Genomic DNA, 13,689 nt, shown 5'->3' on the forward strand with positions numbered 1-13,689 from the left:
ATTAAAACAAACCTCATGAAATGGCAGTGGAAAAGAAACAAGATCTCAAAAAAAAAAAAAAAACAAATGAAAGTCTTTAGCTACTTGACTAGTTGAAGTTTTTTTTTTAAGTTGGCACTAGGGCAAATTTTGCCCATGATATAACATTTGGAGGCTGACACATTATCCGATCATATTCTTGCAATCTTAGTTCTTTGTCTCTGTTCACCGTTAGTGTCGAATAAGTGCTTAATTTGAACAAATCTTTAGCCGAGGAGTCAAGTTGAAGCTTTGGTTTGTCTTCATCATCCTCTGTCGACTTTCAGAATCGTTTTCACTGTGATTCAAACTCTAATCCTCTTACTTATCCTCTGAATTTTTACTATATTAACTTTGTGCACTGGTTGATAATTTCTTGGCAATCAAATATAAAATATAAAGTGATTCTATCAAAGTCTTATAAAACTCTACTTCGAACCTAAAGTAGTCTCGCAAAGTATGACGACCACAAGTGTAAAGAACTTTGATTCGTAAAAGTGTAGAATCTTATTCGCACAACCATCATTCCTCTTTCGGCTCACGACTCCACCAATGATTTGTGGGGCATTATAAATTAGATGCCCATCCAAAGCAACTTTAAGTCCACACAAATCCTTCCTAAAGATCAATAAGCCACCGATACGAGCAAGATTGATCTAACACAGAATGGTGAGATCTCGAAAAGGAGATCAGCTCATGAAGTTGATGAGGCAAGTAGTTGCGAAGTTGAAGAAGATGGCGACACCTTTCAAGCAGAATTCTCCGAGTTTCGCTTACGATATGAAGGGTTATTGGCAAAACTTTGATGATGATTTTGGCCATGATCGCCACTTTCTTTCTTGTGCTTTAGCTAGAGGTCTGAGCACTTCTTCTTTCAGACGCTAGTGATTAAGGATTTAGCATTTTTGTTATAACAAGATAATTAGAAGTGAAAATTATATCTTTTATGAGCATTTTTGTTATAAAAGACAACTGATGATTAGGTATGTGACTCTATGGTTGAATTCGTGAAGACTCTGTTCTATTCTGTAAAACTAAGAACATTAGTGTCAGATCAGGAAAGGGACCCCTAGCGTTGGCCCTCCGATACTCAAGTCAGTCACTGACAACAGTGAAGAGCAAAGAAAATTATAGTAATAAGAGTGCAATCACAAATAACGTAACCACCTCCGGTGCATGGACCCCCTTTAGATAGTGCTCCAGTAGCGGATGTGCATGCTTTCCCAACTATCCTATGAAAAGACAAGTTATAAAAGTGTCCCTAACACTTTTTCTTAATAGAACGTGCAAATCCCTGACATAACAATGGAAGTTTCCGCCATATGATTTACCCACTGACCATGTCATGCTGTCAGCGACACTAACTTTAAAAGGATACGATTAGCTAAGTGAAGGGGTCCCACTATTTGGCATAGCGGGGGAACCGCTCGATCGTGATTCCCCGTCCGGTCGCTCTAGGTTGTTCTTCTCCATTGTCGCTCGGCTCGGTAGGTTGTCCCTCGTATGGTCGGACAGGCGGTCCGATCGGACTAGCCCTTATAGGGTCATCGCAGTTGTGAACATCTGTTCTCCTCTCTTTAGTCGTCTAGCTATTGAGGCGGCTGAGTGAGAGAGCCGCTTTACTGGGATTCCCCGCTCGCCCGAACGAGCGATCCAGTTGACCCGTTGCCACCCACTCGGCCAACTTTGATGACATAGCGATTCCTTGCCTTTGACCGCATTGACTTTGACTTTCACGTTGGTTGCTCGTCCCATCCTTGACCCATCCTTGGTAGGCCCCCTCTGCCGCAGTATCACTGTAAAATATGACACTTAACTAATAATTAAATAATAAGCGTTATGGGAGAAATAACTTTATTGGATTTTTCATGAATTTTTAGAAATTTTTCAGGATTTAAACGGGATTCGTATGACATGTTTAAAGGGATGAATGGATTATTTAGAATATCCCTTATGAGGGAGTTGATTGAGGAGTTAACTTAGGTTTTAATTAATTAAACATAAGTTATATATTTATATAAAAACTTAATCTTGATTCTTCTCCCAATCCCTCTCTATTTCCTCCTCACCGTCGAATCCCTCTCCCTCTCCCTCTCTTTCGCACAATCGACGCCGACGACCCTCTCATCGCTGACGCTGATCCTCCCTCTTCGGTCACGAGCAAGAAGTTGTCCCTCTCTGAGCTTCCTCGCACCGTCACAGACGCCGCAGGACCCGATTCTGGCCTTCCCTCTGCCCTAGCTTCGATCTGCCGATTTTCCCTTTCTCCCCAACCCATCGTCGAGCTTCTTCCCTCTCGAGCCACAGCCGCCGGCTCTCCTCCCCTGCATGAGCTTACTTTCGACCAAGAGCAAGGATGCGTCGTCGCCCTCTTCCACCCCTCCGATGCCATTACCATTGGAGAGACCTATTTCCCCGTTGCTCTCTTCGCGTTGTGATCCCGGCTAGTCGCCGCCACTACCCAGGCCTGGCCATCGCGAGCTCATTGTCGAAGCCGCTTTTCCTCTCTAGTATGCCCCACCACGGCCGATCCTCCTCCTTCTGTCAATTTCCTCCACCCCGATGCCCTAGTGCCACACCACCCTCTTCTGTTTTGGATTGACATCACGATAGCCAGTTGATTTCGTTGGAGAGGAGGCTGTGAATCTGGATTTGGGTTGAGTCTTGCAAGTTCCAGCAGCGATCTTCTCCAGCAACTTCCACCTCACATGGCTGAAAGTAAACACAGCAGAAATCACAAAAAGAAATATACGAATGTAAAACCAACAAAACAATTACAAGTGAAGGTATTTTGGGTAATTGTTTTGTTGGTTTTATATTCGTATATTTCTTTTTTGTGATTTTCGCTGTGCTTACTTTCAGCCGTGTAAGGTGGAAGTTGCTGGAGAAGATCGCTGTTGGAACTTGCAAGACTCAACCCAAATCCAGATTCACAGCCTCCTCTCCAACGAAATCAACTGGCTACCGTGATGTCAATCCAAAACAGAAGAGGGTGGTGATGGCACTAGGGCATCGGGGTGGAGGAAATAAGAGGAGGAGGAGGATCGGTCATGGTGAGGCATATTGGAGAGGAAAAGCAGCTTCGACGGTGAGCTCACGATGGCTAGGGCAGGGCAGTGGTAGCGCCTAGCCGGGATCACAACGCGAAGAGAGCGACGGGGAAACATGTCTCTCCAATGGTAATGGCGTCAGAGGGGTGGAAGAGGGTGACGACGCATCCTTGCTATTGGTCGAAAGTAAGCTCGTGCAGGGGAGGAGAGACGACGATTGTGGCTTGAGAGGGAAGAAGCTCGGTGATGGGTTGGGGAGAAAGGGAAAATCAGCGGATCGAAGCTAGGGCAGAGGGAAGGCCAGAATTGGGTCCTGCGGCGTCTGTGACAACGCAATGAAGCTTGGAGAGGGACAACTTCTCGCTCGTGACCGAAGAGGGCGGATCGACGTCGGCAATGAGAGGGTCGTCGACGTCGATCGTGCGAAGAGAGGGAGAGGGATTTAGCGGTGAGGAGGAAACGGAGAGGGATTGGGAGAAGAATCAAGATTAGATTTTATATAAATATATAACTTAGGTTTAATTAATTAAAACCTAAGTTAACTCCTCAATCAACTCTCTCATAAAGGATATTTGATGTGCATAAATATTATGATTGTTTATGTATATTTTAACGCACATTCACTTGCTTTATACGTATATATTCTTTGCATGATCATCTCTTTTATCATACACTCATCATAAATACTCTTTTGTTCGGATATCTGTTCTTTGTTTGGTTTTTATGTTGACAGGGACAACTTTCGGAGTAAAAATAGCGATTGTCGATGCACCAGAACGAGTCAGAGAACACGACCATGCAAACTTGCACGGTCGTGTGGTCAAACAGAAGAAGAGCAGTGCACGACCCTGCAACTCTTGCACGACCGTGCGGCCAACCAGAGTCAGATCCTTGCATAGTCGTGCAATCCTTCACGGTCGTGCCCTCCACGACAAAAGCTAAACAATGCACGGTCGTGCAATCCTGCACGGTCGTGTCCCAGGAGCCGAGGCCCACATCCATACGATCGTGCCAATTAGCACGGCCATGCAGCGTAGCCAGAAGCAAAAGAAGGCACGGCCGTGCTATTAGAGTGTATACTAAAAGCCTAGCTTTTGGTATAAACATTTATCTAGAAATAAGAATCACATTGGTCAAATATCTACATTTATGATAAATGTAGTTGTTCAATTAATTTATATTGTAGATAACATGGTGTGTGGTGTCACACACAGAGGATCATGTTATCAGTACCTTATAAATTATAACAGTAGCTCACGACCAAAATGGAAAGGAACAAACCATTAGAAGGTCGTAGTGTAATTAGGTATCAGTTTATCTTGACTGTATAATTACACTAGTACACTTAGAGTGTATTGAGTAGGACCATTTGAGGTCGTTTCTTTTATACTGATTTTATAAAGAAACAAAGACCTCGGTTATTATGGAAGTGTGTGCTCTTAATCCTGATATAATAACAAGCACATATATTTGATATTTATTTCTTTAATTTATCAATGGGTGAGATTTAGTTCGATGAATCAATAAGCCCGATAAGTTGGGAAATGGTATCACTTATAGTGTGTGTTGTTGATTATAGAAGGAAACTGTGTCCTAGAGATACTAGGTTGAGAATGTCCCCAAGAGGAGCTCATAAGGATTGTCATGTTAAACCCTGCAGGTGGACTTAGTCCGACATGACGATGAAGTTGAGTGGTACTACTCTTGGAGCTAGATATTAATTAAGTGAGTTGTCAGTAACTTACTTAATTAGTGGACATTTGTTATCTTAAACACAGAGAGACTAACACACTCATAATAAGAAGGAGCCCAAAAATGTAATTTGGGATTGGTGCGTAGTTCAATAATAATTCTCTAGTGGAATGAATTATTATTGATAAAATTAAGTTGTGTGTTCGGGGCGAACATGGGATGCTTAATTTTATCGGGAGACCAAAACCAATTCCTCCTCTCGGTCCCTATCGTAGCCTCTTAATTATAGAGTACTATACCCACTTATACCCACCTTCTTACCCATCCTATAGGGGGTCGGCCAAGCTAGCTTGGAGACCAAGCTAGGGCCGGCCATGTTTAGGTTCATGGGTGAATTCATGTGGCCGGCCCTAGCTTGAACTCAAGCTTAGGTGGCCGACCCTATTAAAATAAAAAGGAATTTTATTTTTAAAATTTTTCTTATGTGGATAACATGATTTAAAAGAGAGTTTAAAAATTTAAATCTTTCCTTTTATAAGATTCTACAAAAGATTAAGAGAAGAGTTAAATCTCTTTCCTTATTTGTAGATTAAAAGGTTGATTTTAATTTTGGTAAAAACTTTCCTTTTAATCATGTTCATGATTTAAAAGAGAGTTTAAAAATTAAATATCTCTTTTATAAAGCTTCTACAAAGATTAAGAAAAGATTAGATATCTTTCCTTATTTGTAGATTGGAAGAGATTTTATTTTTTAAAGATAACTTTCTTTTTAATCCACATGTTTAAAAGAAATATTTTAATTTATAAAATTTCCTTTTTATTGACCATCATGAAGGGAAAATTATTAGAGAAATTTTATAAAATTTTCTGAAATAAATTAGGAAAGTTTTAATTCTTGATTGAATTAAAATTCCTTTGCTTGGTTTAAAGTGGCCGCCACATTGATGATGAGAAAAAAATTATTTTTATTAAATAAATTTTCCTTATCAATGGCAAAAGAATTAAGGAAATTTTTATTTAAATTTCCTTATTTGCCAAGGCCAAGGATTATAAAAGAGAGGGTAGAGGTGCCTTCATGGTGAACAACTCTATTTATTTTTCCTCTCTCTTTTTCTTCCTTGGTGTGGCCGGCCATCCTCTTCTCCTTTCTTCTCTTTGATGGCCGAACCTCATCCTTCTTGTGGAGACCCATATGGTGGCCGGATCAAGTTTAGAGAAGAAGAAGAAGAAGGAGAAAAAGAAAGCTTTGTTTCTAGCATCCCTTGGAGCATAGTGGTGGTGGCCGAACCTCTTCATCCTAGAAGAAGTTTTGATGGACGAAATTTGCAAGGAAGAAGAAGGTGCTTGGTGGTTCTCATCTCGGAAGATCGTTGCCCACACAACGTCCGAGGTTAGAAGAGGAATACGATAGAAGATCAAGAGGTTTTTCTAAAAGGTATAACTAGTAATTTTTCTTTCCGCATCATACTAGTTATTTTTGAAAATAATACTAAATACAAGAAGCATACGATTCTAGAGTTTCGAATTTGTTTTCGATATAGTGTTCTTTTGTTTTTCTTTTCCTTGTGATTTGATTGTTCTTTTCGGTTAACCTAAAGTTATTTTAGGAAATTAAATATTAGCTTTCTATAAAAGGTTTTGTCTAGTCGGTGGTGGTTGCTCCCATATCCAAGAAGGCCATGTGCCTCGCCACGTCAGTACTGGGAACCGATTATGGAAATTAATATTTAATGGAATTAATAACTTAAGGTGACTTGGGTCGAACGTGTTAAGTTCCGCAGGAGATCCAAGTCAAAACCTAAAAGAACAAATAGATTAAGTTTAGGATCAAACGTGTTAAGTTCCGCAGGCGATCCAAAATTTAATTTAAAAGAACACATGGTATCTAGGAAAAGGTTCAAACCTTTGTACAAAATTTTTGTACAGTGGAACCTCTAGGCTTTCCGAGTAGCAACCAACAATTGGTATCAGAGCTAGGGTTTTGCCTCTGTGTATTTGGTATTAGTTTAATTATGCACATGTCATACATAATTTAGGCAGGATAATAGTAGGATGTGCTAACTTTGTGGATGCAGGATCCAACTATTATGGCTTATAGTTTTATGTGTGTGATTGGACCCTTGGACATGTCAAGGGCATTTATATGTGTGTGCATGATTGTATTATAAAATACAGCAGGAGCTATATTTAGTTTTATTAGGATTTTATTTTTGATCTAGATACATGTACATTCCTTTTATGGAATATAGGATCAAAATTATAAAATTCTATTTATGTCGCGGATCGAATCTTGCAAAACGTGGAACCTTCTAAGGACCAGAGGCGCAGCGGAACAAGGAGCAAGATGGATGCGACAGCTAGACCCGGTAGCGGTGGCCAAATATGGCAGCAGCTTGGGATGACAACACACGGAGGACAACTAGAGATAAAAGCCATAATAGTTGAAAATTAGATTTTCTATTTATTGCTTTTATATTGTGTGCATGTTAGTATACATGACTAGTAGGCTAGCATAGTTAAAATTCCTCGTTTATAAATAACTAAGTGGGAGAGGGATTTTTAAATAAATCCCATGGTCTCCATTACTAGTTTGTAAGTGATGCAAACAAGCTTGCGCGTTGGCTCTGAGTGCCTTCCTCCATAACGGATGAGCTTGTTTGTGGATCACTAGAACAGACTTCCATTTTTGGATGACTATAGGAAGTTAATTAAGAGCGTGTGATCTTCCCCAACGGAAGGGGCATAATCTTATTAGTGGACTTAGTGTCAAGTAATGGTATACACTTAGACACATCTAATAGTATCCTCCCCATCGGAGTCACTGCTATTATTTGTGTGACCAAATGAAACCAACTATTAATTTGTCATAAAACTAGGTTGATAAGATAATAAAATTAAAGGGTTAAAACCCCTCTTACAAATGATTGATTTTGTATACGTCCACACTAACGTGGCATACAAAATTAACGGTGTTTGAGATAATTTTATTTGTCATAAAGATACGTTGACAAGATAGTTAATGGGCAAACCCCTCCTTTTACAAATGTTGAATTTGTATACGTCCACACTAACGTGGCATGCAAAATTCACGGTGTTTGAGGTGTTGGTGAATTTAAAAAAAATATTGTTTGAGGAATCAATATTTTATTTTAAATTCAAAAGGTTTTGACCAAATATTTGATCAAAGACAGATCAACTATTAATTTTATTCGTCATAAAGTAAAGTTGACGAGATAATAAAATTAATGGATAAAATCTCCTCTTTGATTTTGTATACGTCCACACTATCGTGGCATACAAAATTCATGGGAATTTTAAAGAATTGATCTTGACTAAATATTTTTGTGATTCTTAGGATTTAAAATGTTTGTCAATCCCCTAGTAGTCATACTATAAGAAAGACTTAGCAATCCCAATTGTAATGATTGGAAATAGGACTTGGACATTAAGGTAGACTGTCTTCTTAGAACTAAGAACAATATAGGTGTATTTAATTCATTGGTTGAAACATGTTTAGTGGTGTTATCTACCAGAACCTGGAGTGTAGATACAGATGCCATTAATCATGTCCGCAATTTATTGCAGGGTTCCAGGAAACCCAGCAACTAAATGAAAATTAAAACACCGTCTACATAGGCACTACTGTAATAGTGGCAGCTGTTGCAGTGGGAGATGTTTATTTTTTTGATAAAAATAAAACATGGATTTTTGAGTAATTATCTTTACGCACCAAGTTTAGAAAGAACTAGTTTTCAGTTTCTAAACTATTCAAAGAACATGATATTTTGCCTCTTTTAATAACAAAGTTGTTATTGAGAAAAAGAGGGAAGTTATCTGCTCTGGTATGTTGGTTGGCAATTTATAAATCCAATAACTCTTACGATGCAACAAATGGAAATTAGTAACACATCTTCTAACTTTAAGAGAAAGTAACCTTCGGAAATGAACCAATTATATCTTTGGCATCTAAGGCTAGGTTATATTAACTTGAGTATGATTCATTGGTAGCTAATGAACTTTTAGGTTCATTGGTAGTGGAAATATTTCCAACCTGCGAGTCTTACTTGGAAGGAAAATAACCAAGAAGCTTTTAAGTCCAAGGGGTATGGAGTCAAAGATATGTTGAAATCGGTTCATTCTGATTTGTGTGATCCTATGACTATCCAGACAAGAGGTAGTATTGAATATTTTGTCTATTTTATAGACAACTATTCAAGATACAAATAAATTTTACTTAATGTACCGCAATACTAAGTACTTTGATTAGTTCAAAGAGTACAAGGTTGATGCGGAGAAATGTTAAAGTAAAAAGTCACTATGTAAGATCGTAGTGGCAAGAGCCTCTTGGGAGAATTTAGGAGTCATTTATCAGAAGTAGGGATTCAATCCAAACTAACTGCACCTGGTACTCCCCAACAGAATGGTGTAGGAAAAGGAAGGTATAGGACTCTTATGGAAATAAGTAGATTGATGAGTTATTAAGAATATTATCAAAATCATTTTAAGGATATACTCTGGAAACAGGAGTGAATACAGTACCTTCTAAAGTCAGAACTCTCTACTCATATAAAATTGCTGAATAGGCGTAAACCTATTTCGAAGTATATTCGGATTCGAGAAGTCCAGCACATATGCAGAAGAGAGACAATGATAAGTTGAACAGGAATTCACTTGTTTGTGGGTTATCCTAGTAAAATGAAAGTAGGTTTATAGTCTTAAAAATCAGAAGATCATTGTTAGTATCAATGACCGATTTTTAGAAAAGGACTATGTAATAAACCATGTATCCATAAGAAAATTTGTTCTTAAGGAAATAATAAAAGGCATGTCTAATCTAGTACCAACTGTACAAGATAAGATACCACAAGGAAACTGCAACACGTATCACACACAATTGCAGAAAGTGTCTTGTCGTAGTGGGAGGGTTGTTAGGCAACCTAAACAGATTCATGTTTTGGGAGAGTTTTTGGACTCGATCCCTGGAAGACATGAACCTGATCTCCGGACATATGACGAAACACTCCAAGATAAAGATGCAACATCTTGGCAAAGAGTATGAATATCAGAATTAGAATATATGTATTCTAATAAAATCTGGAAGCTTGAAGAACCACCAAATGGTGTAAAAGCCTTTGGGTGTAAAAAGGTCTATAATAGGAAAAGAGGGATAGAAAGGAAGGTAGTAACTTTCAAAGCAAGGCTTGATGAAAAAGGAAACTTTTTCACTGGTAGCCATGCTTAAGTCTATCCGGATTCTTTTATCTATTTGGCAAGTGGATGTCAAGACAGCATTCCTTAATGGAAGTCTTGATGAAAGCATCTATATAAAGCAACCAGAAGGGTTCATTGCAAAGGGCGAAGAGCATCTTGTGTAAGCTCAATCAGTCTATGGACTGAGGCAAAGCTTCAAGGTCTTGGAACATCCGGTTTATCAAAGTAATCCAGATCTATGGATTTATTTACTAACTGGATAAGTCTTGTGTATACAAAAGGTGTGATGGAAGTGTGGTGGTATTTCTTGTACTATACGTAGATAACATTTTTGGTAGTTGGAAACAATATCAAAATGTTGTCAGAAGTAAGGGTATGGTTGTCCAAATAATTCGATATAAAGGACTTGGGAGAATGTATATATTTTTGAGATCAAAATAATAAGGGATCGAAAGAAAAATATATTTTACTTATCCCAAGCTTGATACATCGGAAAATCCTTGCTCGTTTTAAGCATGCAAAACTCCTCGAAAGGTTTCTTACTTTTTAAGCATGGAGTGTCTCTATCTAAAGAGATGTCTCCGTTGACATCAAAAGAGATTGAGGACATGTAGGCAGTTCTTTATGCTTCGGTAGTTAGACAACCTAATGTATGCTATACACGAGATCAGAAATCTGTTTTGCCAAGGGCATAGTTAGCAGATATCAAAGTAACCCTAGACAAGGACATTGGACTGCAGTAAAGCATATATTAAAGTACCTTAGAGGCGCCAAAGATTATATGCTAGCTTACAAGGCAATTAATTTGGTCCCTGTGGGTTACACGGATTTTAACTTCCAATCGGATAGGGACAATAATAAGTCAACCTCGGGGTTTTGTGTTTACTTTAGGAGGTAAAGTCATAACTATGGAAGAGTGATAAGCATAGGTGTTTTTCTGGACTCCACCATAGAAGCTTAGTATATGGCAAGCCTCTGAGGAAGCCATAAAAGCTGAATGACTTAATTACCTCAAGATAGACTTAGATATGATTTCTAGTTTGTCCAAAGATTATTACAATTTATTGTAATAATAATGGTGCAGTAACAAACTCGAAGAAACCATGAGTCTATAAGGCAAGTAAACACAATAGAGCGCAAGTACCACCCAATACGAGAAATCGTATAAACGAGGAGAAGTTGTTGCCGCCTAGAATGCATCAGATGATGACCTATAGATCTTTTCACTAAGGTCCTTAAGGCGAGAGCTTTTGATGGACATGTTTAAGGGTTGGGAATCAGATGTATGGCAGCAGATATGGCAGCTTAGTCTTTTAGTATAAGTGAGAGATTGTTAGAGTGTATACTAAAAGCCTAGCTTTTGGTATAAACATTTATCTAGAAATAAGAATCACATTGGTCAAATATCTACATTTATGATAAATGTAGTTGTTCAATTAATTTATATTGTAGATAACATGGTGTGTGGTGTCACACACAGAGGATCATGTTATCAGTACCTTATAAATTATAACAGTAGCTCACGACCAAAATGGAAAGGAACAAACCATTAGAAGGTCGTAGTGTAATTAGGTATCAGTTTATCTTGACTGTATAATTACACTAGTACACTTAGAGTGTATTGAGTAGGACCATTTGAGGTCGTTTCTTTTATACTGATTTTATAAAGAAACAAAGACCTCGGTTATTATGGAAGTGTGTGCTCTTAATCCTGATATAATAACAAGCACATATATTTGATATTTATTTCTTTAATTTATCAATGGGTGAGATTTAGTTCGATGAATCAATAAGCCCGATAAGTTGGGAAATGGTATCACTTATAGTGTGTGTTGTTGATTATAGAAGGAAACTGTGTCCTAGAGATACTAGGTTGAGAATGTCCCCAAGAGGAGCTCATAAGGATTGTCATGTTAAACCCTGCAGGTGGACTTAGTCCGACATGACGATGAAGTTGAGTGGTACTACTCTTGGAACTAGATATTAATTAAGTGAGTTGTCAGTAACTTACTTAATTAGTGGACATTTGTTATCTTAAACACAGGGAGACTAACACACTCATAATAAGAAGGAGCCCAAAAATGTAATTTGGGATTGGTGCGGTAGTTCAATAATAATTCTCTAGTGGAATGAATTATTATTGATAAAATTAAGTTGTGTGTTCGGGGCGAACACGGGATGCTTAATTTTATCGGGAGACCAAAACCAATTCCTCCTCTCGGTCCCTATCGTAGCCTCTTAATTATAGAGTACTATACCCACTTATACCCACCTTCTTACCCATCCTATAGGGGGTCGGCCAAGCTAGCTTGGAGACCAAGCTAGGGCCGGCCATGTTTAGGTTCATGGGTGAATTCATGTGGGGCCTAGCTTGAACTCAAGCTTAGGTGGCGACCCTATTAAAATAAAAAGGAATTTTATTTTAAAATTTTCTTATGTGGATAACATGATTTAAAGAGAGTTTAAAATTTAAATCTTTCCTTTTATAAGATTCTACAAAAGATTAAGAGAAGAGTTAAATCTCTTTCCTTATTTGTAGATTAAAAGGTTGATTTTAATTTTGGTAAAAACTTTCCTTTTAATCATGTTCATGATTTAAAAGAGAGTTTAAAAATTAAATATCTCTTTTATAAAGCTTCTACAAAGATTAAGAAAAGATTAGATATCTTTCCTTATTTGTAGATTGGAAGAGATTTTATTTTTTAAAGATAACTTTCTTTTTAATCCACATGTTTAAAAGAAATATTTTAATTTATAAAATTTCCTTTTTATTGACCATCATGAAGGGAAAAATTATTAGAGAAATTTTTATAAAATTTCTGGAAACAAATTAGGAAAGTTTTAATTCTTGATTGAATTAAAATTCCTTTGCTTGGTTTAAAGTGGCCGGCCACATTGATGATGAGAAAAAAAATTATTTTTTATTAAATAAATTTTCCTTATCAATGGCAAAAGAATTAAGGAAATTTTTATTTAAATTTCCTTATTTGCCAAGGCCAAGGATTATAAAAGAGAGGGTAGAGGTGCCTTCATGGTGAACAACTCTATTTATTTTTCCTCTCTCTTTTTCTTCCTTGGTGTGGCCGGCCATCCTCTTCTCCTTTCTTCTCTTTGATGGCCGAACCTCATCCTTCTTGTGGAGACCCATATGGTGGCCGGATCAAGTTTAGAGAAGAAGAAGAAGAAGGAGAAAAAGAAAGCTTTGTTTCTAGCATCCCTTGGAGCATGGTGGTGGTGGCCGAACCTCTTCATCCTAGAAGAAGTTTTGATGGCCGAAATTTGCAAGGAAGAAGAAGGTGCTTGGTGGTTCTCATCTCGGAAGATCGTTGCCCACACAACGTCCGAGGTTAGAAGAGGAATACGATAGAAGATCAAGAGGTTTTTCTAAAAGGTATAACTAGTAATTTTTCTTTCCGCATCATACTAGTTATTTTTGGAAATAATACTAAATACAAGAAGCATACGATTCTAGAGTTTCAAATTTGTTTTCGATATAGTGTTCTTTTGTTTTTCTTTTCCTTGTGATTTGATTGTTCTTTTCGGTTAACCTAAAGTTATTTTAGGAAATTAAATATTAGCTTTCTATAAAAGGTTTTGTCTAGTCGGTGGTGGTTGCTCCCATATCCAAGAAGGCCATGTGCCTCGCCACGTCAGTACTGGGAACCGATTATGGAAATTAATATTTAATGGAATTAATAACTTAAGGTGACTTGGGTCG

The sequence above is a fragment of the Zingiber officinale genome, chromosome 1A, assembly GCF_018446385.1.
Source record: "Zingiber officinale cultivar Zhangliang chromosome 1A, Zo_v1.1, whole genome shotgun sequence".
Classification (NCBI taxonomy): domain Eukaryota; kingdom Viridiplantae; phylum Streptophyta; class Magnoliopsida; order Zingiberales; family Zingiberaceae; genus Zingiber; species Zingiber officinale.